Source organism: Symsagittifera roscoffensis, chromosome 2 (genome assembly GCF_963678635.1).
Source record: "Symsagittifera roscoffensis chromosome 2, txSymRosc1.1, whole genome shotgun sequence".
In the NCBI taxonomy this organism is placed as follows: domain Eukaryota; kingdom Metazoa; phylum Xenacoelomorpha; order Acoela; family Convolutidae; genus Symsagittifera; species Symsagittifera roscoffensis.
In genome coordinates this window covers 33076640-33093280 of record NC_087063.1, presented here as the reverse complement: position 1 = coordinate 33093280, position 16641 = coordinate 33076640, and the positions used below count along the sequence as shown (strand labels likewise).

The following is a 16641-nucleotide window of genomic DNA, read 5'->3' as shown; positions in this document are numbered from 1 at the left end:
ATACGGTTGAGGTTGATGTTGAATCTTATTAGCTAATTAGACACTCAAAATCAAACAACACATTCCGAAATTTTAGTTAGAACTTCAAGCAGATAAAATGGTTGCCGGAATAACCAAGATTATAGAACTTTTTTTTGCAAAAAATAATATATTGATTTTTTTTGTCTGGGCAAAACTTTCCTGGTGCCTTGAAAATAATTTAGTTATTAGACAATTTATCACATTTGGGAAGTTTTGATTGAATTGCCGGACGATGTTGCTTCATTTTGATTGGCTAGTAGTGCTGATTTAAATTATCCGGACAAAACAAACAAAACTTGAATTTTTAAAGGCGTTTTTCTCAATTTGGGGCAAGATTAGACAAAAAGTGAAGAGAACGAATTTCATAAGAATTAATATGGTGCAATTTCGGCTTTTTCTAATATGTCATAAATTACGCTGAACCTACTTAATTGATGAAAAATATATATCACAAGAAGGCTCTTACACAGCCCAACAAAGTTTTAGAAAAGTTAAATCTCCAAAAAATGAGTAACTTGTTTAAATTTAGTTTTTAAGCGAAGATTTTGGGTTTTACATAGTAAAAATCACATTTCTTGTCTATCAAGCAAAAATATTTTTTCATATACAGGTTTTTGGAGATTGAACCTTTCTAAATCTATGTTGGTCTGTGTAAGAAGCCACTTGTAATACATGTTTCTCATCAATTAACAAAGTAGTTTCAGCGTATACTTTGATTAAATGGAAAAAGCCAAAATGACCCATTTTTGGGGTTAAATTTTGGTTGAGAATTTTGGAGAAAAAATTGCACCATATTAATTCTGATGAAATTCTAAGCAACTTTTCTACTCTTCACTTTTTGTCTAATCTTAACCCAAATTGAGAAAAACTCGTTTGAAAAATCAAGTTTTGTTCGTTTTGTCCGGATAATTTGAATCAGCACTGTATTGACCAATCAAATTCCACCGCATAAACTTCAGCTCAAAGATGCCAGGGGATTCTCGGCTGTTCTGTCAAGGGGTGTTCAAAAATTAATGCGTGTAGAATTAATTGCAATTAATAGGTTGCAATTAATTGACTGCGGTATTTTTCCAAACCCATTAATTGATGGTAAAGCAAGCAATTAATTGGCAATAATAACACGTATTTATAACACTTATTATAACAGTATTGCAGAATAATGTAGCCTGGATATTCATTCAGTGTGTGGATGGCATCGACTTTTGCCGGCAAGCTTGGAATGTCATTTAGGTGCGTATTCAAAGGTCCCAAAATGAAAAATCAGTCACATAGGTCCCAAAATAAAATGGCAGTCGTATAAATCCCAAATATTTTCAATTGGTCAAAAGACTAAATTACCCGAGTCTCGGTAAGATCACTATTCTGCAACCGAGGCGGTCACTATTCCGCAGCTTGAGTTTATGCTGCTTGAACAATAAACAATCAATCCATAAACTCGTTGGCTCAAATTTTAACCAATCAGAATTCTAGAAGATACATTTTCGGACTTTTAATTTTTATTTTGAGTGTTATGAATATTGGGACCTATGGGAATTCACCAAAAGACACGGATGTTTGTTATAAATCAACCTGAAAATTTGTTTTGTTGAAAAAATGTTTTATTTGAGAAAGCCCATTAATTGCAATAATTGATTGCTTGGAAAAACTCAAAAAAATTAATTGCAGTTGAGGGTCTTATGCACAAAACGGCCCAAAATAAGTGTTTTTACATCTTGATCTTAAGTCAATATATGGTTGAATCTGATGGGGGCTGTTCTCATGCGCGGACCGAATGCGCGAAAAAACTTGTGTGCGAAAAACCGAAAACAAAATTAGCCGAAAGTCAATTTTTTTAAAAAGAAGCAGTTGCCATTCAATTAAAAAGAAGTAAATGAAGAAACAGTTTGCTTCTTTCATTACGAAACCCTTGAAATGTAAAATTTGTCTTAATTTTTCGGCGGTCAATGATAATATTAAAATTTTGCATATTTTTGCCGTTTTTTACCGGCCAATCTCAATACCCCAGTCCCTGGAAATGTTTACTTTCTGTCCAAATTGTAGATTATTGAAATCTGATTGGCTGATTTATATTTTCGCGCATTCGGACCTTCGCGCATGAGGGATTCCACCGAATCTGATTGGTTCATTAGCCAATCATATGCAAAAAACATGGTCCGGCATTTCAATTAAAATTTCAAGCAGATGAAATTATTGGCCGAAATGACCAAAACGATTAAATTTTTTCCGCGTTGAAATCATTTTACTGAACTTTTTCTTTGGGTATAACTTCACAAAAAAAAACATGAAATTAGTTCTATTATTTGACTAAGATTCACATTTTCAATTATTTCGGCTAATACTTTTTTCAGCAGGAACAGTTGATTGACATGCCTGACCATGTTGCTTGAATTTGATTCGCTAATATTAGCCAATCAAATTTTGCCGGCAAGCTTGGAATGTCATTTAGGTGCGTATTCAAAGGTCCCAAAATGAAAAATCAGTCACATAGGTCCCAAAATAAAATGGCAGTCGTATAAATCCCAAATATTTTCAATTGGTCAAAAGACTAAATTACCCGAGTCTCGGTAAGATCACTATTCTGCAACCGAGGCGGTCACTATTCCGCAGCTTGAGTTTATGCTGCTTGAACAATAAACAATCAATCCATAAACTCGTTGGCTCAAATTTTAACCAATCAGAATTCTAGAAGATAAATTTTCGGACTTTTATTTTTTATTTTGAGTGTTATGAATATTGGGACCTATGGGAATTCACCAAAAGACACGGATGTTTGTTATAAATCAACCTGAAAATTTGTTTTGTTGAAAAAATGTTTTATTTGAGAAAGCCCATTAATTGCAATAATTGATTGCTTGGAAAAACTCAAAAAAATTAATTGCAGTTCAGGGTCTTATGCACAAAACGGCCCAAAATAAGTGTTTTTACATCTTGATCTTAAGTCAATATATGGTTGAATCTGATGGGGGCTGTTCTCATGCGCGGACCGAATGCGCGAAAAAACTTGTGTGCGAAAAACCGAAAACAAAATTAGCCGAAAGTCAATTTTTTTAAAAAGAAGCAGTTGCCATTCAATTAAAAAGAAGTAAATGAAGAAACAGTTTGCTTCTTTCATTACGAAACCCTTGAAATGTAAAATTTGTCTTAATTTTGCGGCGGTCAATGATAATATTAAAATTTTGCATATTTTTGCCGTTTTTTACCGGCCAATCTCAATACCCCAGTCCCTGGAAATGTTTACTTTCTGTCCAAATTGTAGATTATTGAAATCTGATTGGCTGATTTATATTTTCGCGCATTCGGACCTTCGCGCATGAGGGATTCCACCGAATCTGATTGGTTCATTAGCCAATCATATGCAAAAAACATGGTCCGGCATTTCAATTAAAATTTCAAGCAGATGAAATTATTGGCCGAAATGACCAAAACGATTAAATTTTTTCCGCGTTGAAATCATTTTACTGAACTTTTTCTTTGGGTATAATTTCACAAAAAAAAACATGAAATTAGTTCTATTATTTGACTAAGATTCACATTTTCAATTACTTCGGCTAATACTTTTTTCAGCAGGAACAGTTGATTGACATGCCTGACCATGTTGCTTGAATTTGATTCGCTAATATTAGCCAATCAAATTTTGCCGCATTTATTTAAGCTATAAGATATAAAGATTTGGTTTTTGGGCCGTTTGTACAGAAGACTTCAATTAATTTTTGAACATGATCCCTGGTTCTGTGCATAAGACCCGATTGTCTATAAACTGAGGAAAATGAATACGCTGTTGTCTAAATACAGACAATATTCCAAGTAAAAAGAACCAAAATCGACGTAGATATTGAAATTGAAAATGTTATCTGCTAACTCCTCTGCCTGTGTACGCCACTGTCGACTCACAGTATCATAGTTCTACGTATCTAAAGGTATGTTGATTTGCTTTATTTTTACTGACTATTTCGTGGTTTATAAATAAAATGGGCTCTTTTCCAGTTTCCAACCCGGATCTACTTAACAATTACCCCCCCCCCCCTTTAAGAAGGGGGGGGGGGGCAATTGTTAAGTAGATTAATAAAACGCATTTTCGACCAATCAGATTGCAGCAATACAACGCTCTAGCGCTAATTTACTGCTTTTATTAATAGGGGTGGCAATTCTTAAGTAGGTACCAAAGGGAGGGCAATTGTTAAGTAGATCCTCCAACCCCCCTTTCAAAATTTCGAGTTTTTTGTTTGTTTTGCGTGTTATTACGGCTAAATGCGTGATGCTACGCTGTAAAGTATGAAGAACAAGTCGATTTCTTCACCAAGCAAATTTCATTGCATTATGACAACGTTAAATAAGTTTTTCAAAATTGAATTTGAAAGGGGGAAAAGAGCCATAAAATGTATGAACCAAATTTATTAAATAAATATTAAGCTATTTGACAAAAAAGGATGGGGACAGCCGGGGATTGAACCCGGGGCCTCTCGCACCCAAAGCGAGAATCATACCACTAGACCACTGTCCCTACTACCTGCGGAACTCAGCGGTATATGCACCAATGGCCAAATATTTCTTCAATTTCCTCTCTTAGTGTTTCCATTCTGTTAATAACATGCAGCAAGTATAAATTAAAAAGTGTAACTGGTGCTCCAGGTGCTCTTTTCCCTCTTTCCCCCAACTTTCAAGTTCAATTTTGAAAACTTATTTAAGTCACAATGCAAGGAAATGAAAATTTGCATGGTGAACAAACTAACAATTGAAACACGTTAAACAAAACAACTATAGAAACAGAAAATTTGAAAGGAGAGGGATGTGAAAAGTGGAAAAGAGGCATAAGTAGTGTTGGCATTGTACTGGTACCGGTATTTTCGGTACTGGTGCGTACCGGTACGTACCAGTACATGTACCGGTACGTACCGGTACCTGACATTTTTTTTGACTAAAGCTCGGAAAAAAAGGTATGCAAAACTGTTAATTCAGTCGGAATCCGAATTAATTGGTGCAACCAAGTAGTCAATTGGATCATCAGAGTCCAGTAGTGCAGAGTTGGTGTATATGAACACCAATTTCTTGACTTTTTCGTTCAGAAGCCGGTTCCGTTTCTTGGTATGTATGAAATCAAATGTGCTCCATGCTCGTTCGCTCGATGCGTTGGAAATCGGTACATTGAATATTCGTAAGGCAATTTTCTGTAACATTGGGAATACATTTTCATGTTTTCAATCTTTTATGCTACTCGAGCTTTATGCTAGTCGAGCGGTCACCCCAAAATCATCATATTGTTTTTTGGGCTTCCGCTTTTAATGCAAGTCAAAAGATTATCTATTGCGGGAATTAATTTCAATCAATCAGATGAGAAAAACGCAAATCAATAATAAAAATTTCTTAACAATAAGTCTCCAACTTATTCCGTAAGCTCTCAGTACTACAACTGTTTTAGATCACGAGCACACACAACATCAGCTGACAGGTACTTAATCAATTGGCACCAAGGTCTTGGACAGTACCAGTGGCGCCAGAAATCAAATTAACAATATAAACAATCTAACAACTCAATAAATCATCCTATGAAATGTATATATATATGACATTCCCTGTATTGGACTAATTTTAAATTGTAATTTAAAATTACTCAACAAAACTAAGTTTTTAGTTTTAAACCCCGCGGTCCGCTCTCTCCCTGGACATACATACAAAATTTCTTTTTAACAGTTTATAACTATCCACTGGATGTCATCATTTTAGTTTGTCCCGTTCCTTCTCTCCTTCCCCTTTGTTTCGCCTCGCTTTTAAAAAAAGCTGTCAAACATGACTCCACCGAATTTTGTCACCGCCGTTCACTTTCTTGAACTTTTTCGAGATCCCGCTCCGTCCAAATCCTGCGATTCCCGGCTCGAATAAGAAACCAATCTTTGCGCGCTCCGCCTTTTTTTCGAAGTTTTGCTCGCCACTACATCGTCATTCACGTTAGGTACACTATTTGCTTTCCTGACATCGACCTTCTCCGCACGCTTGGTATTTGAATGCTCTCAATCGGATGATTTTGTTCTAATTTGCGTTCCCGTGGTTGTAATTGGCGGGCTCGACACATTCCTATGGCTAGGGCCAGCTCGTCCCGTGCCCCCACTGCGGGATTCCTTGTTAACCGGAGTGGCTAATATTCGGAATCAGAATCTGATTTAATGTCGTCGTCCCAGTTCTGCTACTTTTGTCGAGTCTGTGCCCGTACATTTAACTTGCCGCTTTCGTAAGCCTTTTTCGCTTCAGCCTTTTTCTGCTCCACCCGTATTTTAACGTCGATCGTAGTCGGAGTCTTGGGGAAAAATTCTTTTGGCGATTCCGGTGCCGGTTTGCTGACTTGTTCAGCGACTCCACTTCTTCTAAGAACAGACCCATTTTCTAGTGTTAACGCGTGTTTGGATTCTTTAATCACTTTTTGTTTTAATGGTTTATACCTTTGATTGCGGTCTTTTATCCTTTGGAACAACAGTTCTGTCCGCTTGCTGGGAAGCCTAGGCGTCCGATTTTCCGACTCCGGTGTCTGTATGCCCTCGGAGTTGCCGTGTCTTTTCGTATCCCTCGGCACCTGACCGTTATCAGCAATAGCCACCAATTGATCCTCCGCGAGCTTTCTCGGATGATTGATATGCTCAACATCATACTCAGCATCTGACGTCTCGCTCCCATTGGTCGCTCTTGGATGAGGTAGGTTAATTGCGCGCGGGTCACTAGTTTCTAAACATGCAGACTTTTGTCTCAACACTTTCTCCCAATTGAGGTTTTGTAACGACGTTTTTTCGTAAGATTTCGGAGAAATGTATTTGCTTCCCGGCCGTGATGTGCTTCGAAAGCCGTTATTTTGAGTGTAGCATTAGGAGCAAATCTACGGGCACTAAGCGCGCGTTCTACCATAGATTCAAGATTGCCATGATATTTTTCTTTCGCATAGGTTAAAACATAGTTTTTCAGACTACCAAATGTACGTTCCACGCACCCAGGGGCTCGATGATCATTTACAGGAGAGTAGACAATTTCTATTCCCTCGGAAATACAAAAGCACTTTACCACTTTTGACGTAAAACAAGAACCTTGATACAGAAAAATTTTCCTAGGCACTCTGTGATGAGATATATAGTGTTTCAAAAACTTAAGAACTTTATCACTCCTATTGTTTCTGCAAATCATCGCCGATGGCCAACGAGAAAAACGCTCCACCGCCACAAGAACATATTTATCCCTCTCAGTTTTATCCGGCCCCAAAAATCTAATTGAAGGCATTCGTTTGGCTCCCTAGGTTCGTAAATCTGCCCAATGTCACCTTTGGCAAACATTGGTGCAAGGCTTTTACCTGCTTCAGTGCATTCCTTGCAGTCATCGGCGGCCGCCACCAAACTCCGATGGATGTAAGGGAACCACACGTCCCTCGCCGCATCAAACATATTTGCCCGACCATGATGGAAACAGTGAATTCGGTTTACCACCGCCTTTCGTTGAGCAATCGGGATGACGAGACGTTCTTCCATCCAGAGACAATTCTCGCGCACATGAAAATCATGGGTAAGTTGTCCTAAGTACGCACCCATTGCGCGGATTTTTCTCTCGATTTCTGGGTACTTGGCCTCTACTATATCTTTGATTGCTCGCATTTGAGGGTCTCCCTTGTAATTGGCTTCCACTCATTTCAGGTTAAACAATTCTGGCAATGCATCACTCTTCTTGGCAATTTTACAGTCCCGCAGTATCACTAACATAACAACGTTCGCCGGGTACGCCTCGGGAAACAACTCCCTCCCCTCAAACGCCGATGGAATAGAAATAACCGTGTTGCATTTACATCTCTGACCCCTTTCGTCACCGCCTCCAATCCTCCAATCTCGCGTCCACCACTTCCAACTCACTGCTGCTGCCGCTGGTAATTTTTTGTTATCGTAACAGAAGTTTAATTTTTTCAAAATTTTAATCGTTTTTTATCGTCATTTGGAAATTGTTGTTTGGAAATTTAAGAATGGAACTAAAATAAGACTCGCGCAATTGATAATTAGTTATCGATTTGACTATTTTCGCGCCTTTGCGGTCGTCGCACTCAATTATGCACATAGTTGCATTCTGATTGGTCGTTGAACGATCACATGATTTTCCGCCCTCATCCAGTGGAAATTTGCGATTATTCGGTCGTATTTTGTTCTCATTAGCTGGAACAATTGCTTTGATAGACTTGCTATTTGCCACTCCGGTGGTTTTTTTGCACTTGATAACCGAGGGAATTGTTAATTGATCGCAATTTTGCTACCGTGATCGTTATATCACAAAAGCTCACCCGTGATGCCTACCCCACCGGATGCCGTGATAAATAGTCGGCAAGTCCAATTTTGGGCCCCGGTATGTGTTCAATTATCAAGTAAAATGCAATAATTCTATCAATCCAACAAGTCAGACGGCTAAACATGTTTTTATTTTTCTTGTTTTTTCCATTCAACAAGTTTACTAAGGCTTTATGATCTGTTACAACATTAAATTGTCTACCATAAATGTGGTTTTTAAAGTATTCCGAACCCCAGACCACTGCCAACATTTCCAATTCATTGGTGGAGTACTTCTTTTCCGCCGCATTTAAGAATCAGGAAGCGAACGAAATAGGCCGCCATCCTTCGGATCCGAGCTGTTCAAGGACCGCTCCTAGGCCATTATGACTCGCATCGCACACATTACGGATATCTTAATGCACGTCAATGTGTTTTAATTTTACAATATTTGCGACCTGTTTCTTTAGCGTCTCGAACGCTAGTTGACATTCGGTTGTCCACATGAATTCATTTTTCTTGCTTAGGAGCGTTCACAATGGCGCTAAATATTCCGCTAGTAAGGTAAATACTTATGAAGACTATATATCGAACCCATAAATGATTTGAGTTGTTATAACGATTTAGGAGAAGCTAACTTATCAATAGGGTCCGTTTTTCGAACAACGGTGTAATGTCAGAATTCGTGATCCGATGGCCCAGCCATTCGCATTCATTTCTTGCGAATTTACATTTTTCCATTTTAACTGCCATATTTTCTTTATCATGTTTCCTCAAAATTTTCTCCACCAAAGCAATTTGTTCAATTTTAGAACTTTTTGATATAACTACGATGTCGTCAATAAATGCGTGCACACATGGAAATTCCGAAAAAATCGCGTCCATGACCCGTTGAAATTCCGCCGGCATAGTTGTTAAACCGTAAAATCCCGTTTTAAACCGGTACGTTCCGGTGGAGCGACCTCCTACTAATGAAAAATTGCAGTGTTGGCTAGTTCTTTCATTCAAAAGTAATTGCCCGTATGCGAGATCCATTGTTGTAAAAAAACACCACCTTGTTTCCGTTCACTTATTGTTTGTCCCACAATATCCATCAGCTCCTCAATATTCGGCATCTGATATTTATTTTTATGACTTGCTTATTCAATTCTCTTGATTCCAAGGCAAGTTTAACCGAGCCATCCTTTTTCACGGTATTGACTATTGGGGAGACGAAATACTTGTTTGAACTCTCTTCTCTTTTTTGAATATGCCCTTGTGCCAGGAGTTCATCAATCTCTTTGTCTACTTTCTCTTGCAATGTAATTGGCATTTTTCTGCCCTTTTGTTGGATCAGCATCAGGTTCTTGAAGAACTCTGCTTGAAATTTATAGTTACGGATGCGCCCTACCCTGTAAAAAAGATTATAGAATTGCTTACTGAAGTGATTCTGCCAATCGTCGAGATCTTCTCCTTGCTCAGCGGCCTCGACTTGCTTCTGGATATTGTGCACACCTTGCTCCACTAGCGCTTGGACCAACATCAACCCCAGCTCCGGCATCAAATCCCGACCAATGATGGATGGTCGACAGCCGCCGATTACATTGATGGTTGCTCTCGTTGTCCATCCGTTGGATTGGAGTGTAATGACCATCTTTCCTACACATTTCAGCGGATTATTCACATAATCTCGGAACTGCTCATCTTTAGGATCCAACTGCTGCAGCTGCACATTACGTGTCCCTAAAGTACATTTTAGTTCTCCTATAAAAAAATAGAAATTAGTGATCCGCTGTCGATCCAGGCTTGGGTTGAATGACCGTTGATTTTTATTGCCAGTTTCGCCCCCACTACTTTCAATTCCTGCTCCTGTTTTCGCCTAACTGACGTGTCAACGTAATCTGTTGAACTGTCTGAATCCCACCCAGGTGCTACCGCGTTTGAATCGATTACCCATCCGATGGAACTTCCATAATTCGATACGTTTTTCTTCGGATCGTTTTGAATAAGCTCTCCCTCAGTGCCATCTTCGTGAATCAAACCCACGCTTCCTCTTCCTACTGCTCTGCGACTCATAGTGTCCGGTTTTCCGACAAAAATTACACGTGGCATTCCGTGCTGGAGACTTAGCAATACGTTCCGGAGTAAAACCGCTCTGATCACGGTTAAAACAGTTCCGCCACCGTCCACCGCCCGAAACTTTATACGTCTTGGCGTATTTGTCTCCCCGCTCATATGACAGAGCAATTCGGTAGACCCAATCCTGCGTCTTGGTTGAACGACAGAGTTCCGTTGGTACCTCATTGGACATATTTACTATAAAAACGTCGTGTAAAATCCGTCGCGTAAAATACGTCGCTCCAGATTTCCCAGATCGCATCTGGCTGCTAATCCACTCAAAACCGAGTGAAACGTTTAAATGTCTCCCCTTCCCGTTGCTTTCGGCATAATAATTGAAACGTCTCAAACGTTTCGTTTCTTTCCTTCCTAAATACGGTTTCCAGTTTCGAATTCTTCTAATACTCGTGGGTACCGGGTAGCGGCCAAATCCAGATGGGGTTTTCGATTGTGGAGTTCAGCCTGGCCGCATTCCCCCAGGCAAAATTAGAGATTAAAAATTAAAGTTTGTTCTGCCTCCAGGCAATTTTTTCCGCTCACTTCCGCTGGCAGATCCGCAATCTGCGCCTCAGTTAACGCCCAAGCGAAATAAAATGCCGTCTGATTAAACGAATGCTTCGCTATTACCCCCAGGTAAAACGAGAAAGCCAATGCTCTCACAGCATTGGTGCTTCCGTGCTCTTGCTAGGCCAAAATGCCGTAATTCCGACTGGGTTCTTCCCGTCCCCGCGCCGTATCCTGCTGACTGCGCCATGAGACAAACGCGAATCAATAATATAAATTTCTCAACAATAGGTCTCCAACTTATTCCGTAAGCTCTCAGTACTACAACTGCTTTAGATCACGAGTACACACAACATCAGCTGACAGGTACTTAATCAATTGGCACCAAGGTCTTTGACAGTACCAGTGGCGCCAGAAATCAAACTCTATAAACAATATAAACAATCTAACTGAACTCAATAAATCATCCCATGTAATGTATATATATGACAACAATCTCCCACCCCTTTCTCGAGGGGGGTTGTTGGGGTGAGGGTGGTTGAGAGGGAATTGTTGGGTGGGGCGTTTGACGTATAATAGGGGGGGGGGGGGGGGGGTGGGCGTATGTTAGTTAAGTTATCGATTTAAGTTGCTAGTTGATTGCTTAATTTCTCATTAGCTCAATTTTCTTTTTCTCAGAAATGCCCATTTTTTTCTATTTGAACGGATTACGATTGTTTGTTTTATATTTCTGAGATAAAGGTATCAATATTATGCTAGTCGATACAATTTCATGTTTTCAATTGTTTATGCTAGTCGAGCTGTATGCTAGTCGAGCGGTCACCCCAAAATCATCATATTGTGTATTGGGCTTCTGCTTTTAATGCAAGTCAACAGATTATTTTTCACGGGAATTAATTTCAATCAATCAGATTTGAGTTTTTTTAATTTCATTTTTTAAAATAACTTGAACAGATTTGGGCCGTATAACAAAAAAGACCCCACATTTCGATTAACTCGCCGGACCAAGTTAACAATATCTTCGGATGTTAACTTGGTTCTAAACTAGAATTTTTCACCCAATCAGAATCGAGCATTTTACATGCAGCGCTTAGCAAATTTAACGCGAATTAAATGGTGGGTTGGAACAACTTAACTTGGTCTATCTAGGGTTGAGGATGTCAGCTTGATCCAACTCGCCAAACATGACGATGTGAAAAAATTATGGAATGGAGTTGAAATCACAATACTGTTAGTATGAAGCAATTTTTTTTCAACTTATGTGCTCTTTGGACCAAGTTAACATCCTACGCCTAAAAAGATTTAGGGGAGGATGTTAACTTGATCCAACTCATTTTCTTCTTCCTCGCCTTCCAATTTTTGCAAGTATTTTTTTCTGCTCACGTTGTCCGATTGCTACAAAAGTTAACATACGTTGTGGACTAATTGAGCAATGATAAACATATTTAGTCATTATACGGCTCTTCCTCTCCCCCGCCTGCAAAATTGTACAAGTAAATGTTTGGTTTGGTGATGAAAATTGGGAAGCGGACTGATAAGCCCTTGACAAATATATTTGGCTTTCATAATCAATCAAAGTAAAACCGCTCGTTACATCACAAAATTGATGCTTATATACGTCAGGCCAGGGGTGTAAAATATCTTATAAAGATAGATACATAAATTACTCCAAAACTCAAAAAAATATCTAGATAATCTTAAATAATCTTCTGAAAAATTATTAGCTGCACTCAGCTTGAAAAAAAAAATCTATGACTTTTTTTGATAATTTCATTAATCATAGAGACATTCAAAAAATCCGAACTGTTTATCATGCAGGAGTGACAGGCTGAACAGAAAGAACAGGCTGACAATTTCAACCAGCTGTCTTGAAACATATAATTTCCCGTTTGAAAAAAATAGGTACTGGTCAGATTCCAACCCAGACCAATGCTGTCCCAGGCATATTCGTCACCTCCAGACTAAGCGTGCCGGAGACGCTACGCAATTTGCATTCATTATAAACTAAGATACCAACTGATTCAAGTGATTCATTAGAACAAGTTGTTAACCCAAAAAAAGCTGGTATTCCGATTTGATAACGCTTGCTAATCGCAAGCGTAATTAATTTAGTCTGTCACATTCGGTCACTGGAAAAACCAAGTAAAAGTGAGTCCCACATCTCACTTATTGATAGCAAATACAGCTCTTGAGAAAATCAATAGACAACGGTCAGTCATTGACAAGACTCCTTCTTAAACCAAACTGAACTGCCTCATTTGTGCTGCCTAATTCTATTCGTAAGACATCACCGATGCAATTAATTAGAAAAATGCACGTTTACCCATTAACTTGCCCATCAATTACACTTGTACCGAAATGCCTGAGCTTGTTTCTTTAACTTGATCGGTCAATTCTAGCCATTCAGTATCAACCACACAATTTTATCAGTTCAAGAATTTGAAACACAGATTTTTCGCCAAGTAAAACAAAAAAGTACACAACAGGCCGACGAGACCTCGAAAAACTATGGCCAGGAAGCCAAATTGTTTTATGTTTTTTGTGCATCGTTTCCACCACATCCTCCACTTTTCAAAACTTCTATTCTTATAGTTTTTTACAATGTTGTTTAGCTATACGCGTGATGTTACGATGCAAGTATGAAACACAAATCTGCTCACAGTAGCTAGTTTTTTCACCATGCCAAATTTTATTACATTATGGAAACGTTAAATTGGTTTTTCATCGGTGAATTTCAAATGTAGGAGAAATAGAAGAGAAATTTAACTAGAATATTCGTAAATACGTTCTGGTTGAGCTTTTCAGAGGCTTAAGGCATTTAACCTATTGCAAAGGAGCGGATATTCATTACTGGTTACTAAAATCACATATGCTTAACTGTTCTCTAAAGGGGGAATTCGTAACTAGGTAATTTAGGGGGATGGGTATTAAAGAGATCCGTTTTCCAAAATAAATACTAAAAGAACAAAACTAAGGAAAAGGTTGTATTTCAAATAGGAAATCAATTATCCAAATGGCGAATTACAATGACTGGCAACTCCAAATCGGTTACCAAGAAAGCCAGAACATACTCATTCCCCAAAGGAAAAAAGAAAGATAATTTTTGGCAAACAACTTGGAGAGTTGAGCAAAACATCAAAACTTGTAAACCTTATGAAGCCATACAAGAGATTTGAGAATTTTTCGCTACCAAAACATAAGAAAATGCAGCTGATTAGCTAAAAAAACAGGCAAGGAAAAGCATTGGTTTTTCATCAGGAAATGGGTACTTTTGCAACTGAAGGCCTATAACTTCTGGTCCGGTAAAAAAATATAAGGAGATGCCGGAAATCGAAGCCTTCATTATGTATTAAACTTATGATTTATTTGCAATAAGCGGTAAACGTTTTCTTTCCGCTAGTTAGGGCAGTGCGTCTTAGGTCGAAAAACCAAAGATTTGTACTGAAAATATTTTTACAACTTTGTGCAAAAACTCTGACAAAAATCTTACCAAAACACCCTGATGCTAGAATCGATCGCCGTAACAGACTGCGAACTTGAGATATGACAGCTCACAAATTTTTTAAAATTAGTATCTACACACTGGGGATCATAGCTCCTCTACTCAATGTACAATTCGAAAATTTTTCAAGAAGACTATCAAGACGAAATCAGAAAAAAATGCAATAAAAATTTAAGGGCTAGGAGTTTTACCTGTTCGCAAAGGTGTAGCTGCCTTCGAAAGCTTCGAGGTGAAATCGAAAGTCCAATTGTTTCTTGTTACCCAGTGATCGGAAATTTTTTTAGATTATATCCTGACTTTGTGGCATGTGTTTGACCGACTACTGAATTTGAGGACCACCAAAACATGTGAATGCTGGAACCAAGTTTTGAACGTTTCAAAGGGGACAAAAATCCTGTTTTGCGAACTGTTTTTTAAAAAAATGAGAGAACAACAAAAAAATGAGAGAACAACAACCGAAAAAAGATGAAACTTGGGTAAATATGAAACAGGTATATCTCTGGTACAAAAAATGGGCTCAAACTTAGAAAGTTGGACGAGGGGAAAGGAAAATCAATTCTTGTATGCATTCATTATTTTACCGTTTCAAATGGACTCTTTTTACCGTTTCAAATGCACATTTTTTCTAGTAAATTTCGGCAAATTTTTTGTTCGTCCTTGAACTTCTCGATGACTTTTGGAAATGAAGAGTGCTTGCAGGTGACTAGTTTCACAAAATTGCTGTTTTACCCTTCTAAAGCATTGTTGGTGCGGGTAAGGTCATTTTTTACTCTTTGATGGCAACTCCATTGCTCTATGTCAAATTCGTAATTTTTGTTAGTAAGAATAGTTTTTGTTAGTAAGAATAATTTCGATTGATAGTAACAGAATAATGTTCGATTGAAGTGTGCCAATTGTTTGCAAATAAAACAATTTGAGTGAGCAACGTCTGTTTTTGACCGGATTAAGATTAATTAAAGTCAATTTTAAAAATTTATTAACTTGTATATTTCGCGGATTACTAGTTTTAATGGTTGGACACTGATGTTATCTAGGTAGTTATATATTCTCTGCTAAGCTACCAATTATTATCGGGATTAATTGGAACCAAAAAATTTTCAATCCGTGGAAAATGTTCTCATCAGTTTCTGGAAAAGTTATCACTTCGATCAATGGAACTGTCTTTCGGACTGCATTTGAACTATTTTTGGGACTGTTTTGTATTTGACTCTTCTTTTCGACTTTGATATGAGTTTTCGGACTTTTTTAAACAGGATTGTTATGTATTGGACCGTTTTATACAGACATGCATTGCGCAAACAAGCAAAACTTAAAACTAGAAAGGTCTAATTAATCAAAAAACCTTTACAAACAAGGATAGCCGGTTGCTGGCAAGGAGCACAGAATCTTCCCACCAGATTCGTAAAAAAACTACAAAAAAAAGTTATCTTCACATTTGCGTCGTTTCTTCTGCGTTGTTTTTTTAGAATTACACAAACGCGTAAAAAGTTCGGTATTAAGGCATAAAAAACTAATTGTCTTCAAAAGATTAATAAACGAAAAATGACTCGCAGTAGCTTGACTCGCTCGAAATGGGACTAAAACTCAAAATTTTTAAATTGGTTTTTCTCAACACTAAAATTTTTAAAGAAATTTCTTTAATGTCGTTCGAATCACGGGCTTTTTCATGGTATATCAAGGGCTTTTATATGGTATAACACTCGACCCATACCGAGGATTATTTGTGGCACCTGATTTTGCGTGGACAAATCAGGTACCACCCAAATAGAATGTTACTCCACATTTTTCAAATGTTCGGAACAATAAGACAAGTTTGAAATGTTTCTTATCTATTAAAGCATAAATAAGACGAAATAACTTGCCTCATATGAAGTTGTAATGATTTAAAAACGGACAGATGGCTGAAAACAAAATAAAAAACCTTTATTAATATCCTTAACATAGATTTTAGCTTAGCTTTGGATTATTTACATACAAATTGATAAAACTCGGCAAAAAATGATCGTCAAAGTTGTGAATAGCCGCAGAAAAAAAAAGCATAACACAATCGTTTATTTGTACAAAAACCAAAATTTGATTTCAACTTAAGTTTCCAACTCTTACTTTCAAACTACTCAGATAGATTGTGCAGTCAAGAACTGAATTTTGACGCAGACGGAGCGGAATTTTTAAAAAATTGAGCTGGAAAAAGATGTACACGGCAAATTATCAGCAATACAAAATAACTGACATGCTAGTTAA

The 16641-nt window shown here is 37.9% G+C and overlaps 1 protein-coding gene and 1 non-coding gene across 3 annotated transcripts in view; both read right to left on the bottom strand.

Annotated features, from left to right (window-relative positions):
* The window catches only part of LOC134840258 (TLC domain-containing protein 4-B-like), a 520491-nt gene that overhangs the window by 481049 nt on the left and 22801 nt on the right, over positions 1-16641 (bottom strand). The window lies entirely within an intron of this gene.
* Trnap-ugg (transfer RNA proline (anticodon UGG)) lies at positions 4451-4522 on the bottom strand. Its single transcript has one exon. It is a non-coding gene; the product is annotated as a tRNA-Pro (tRNA).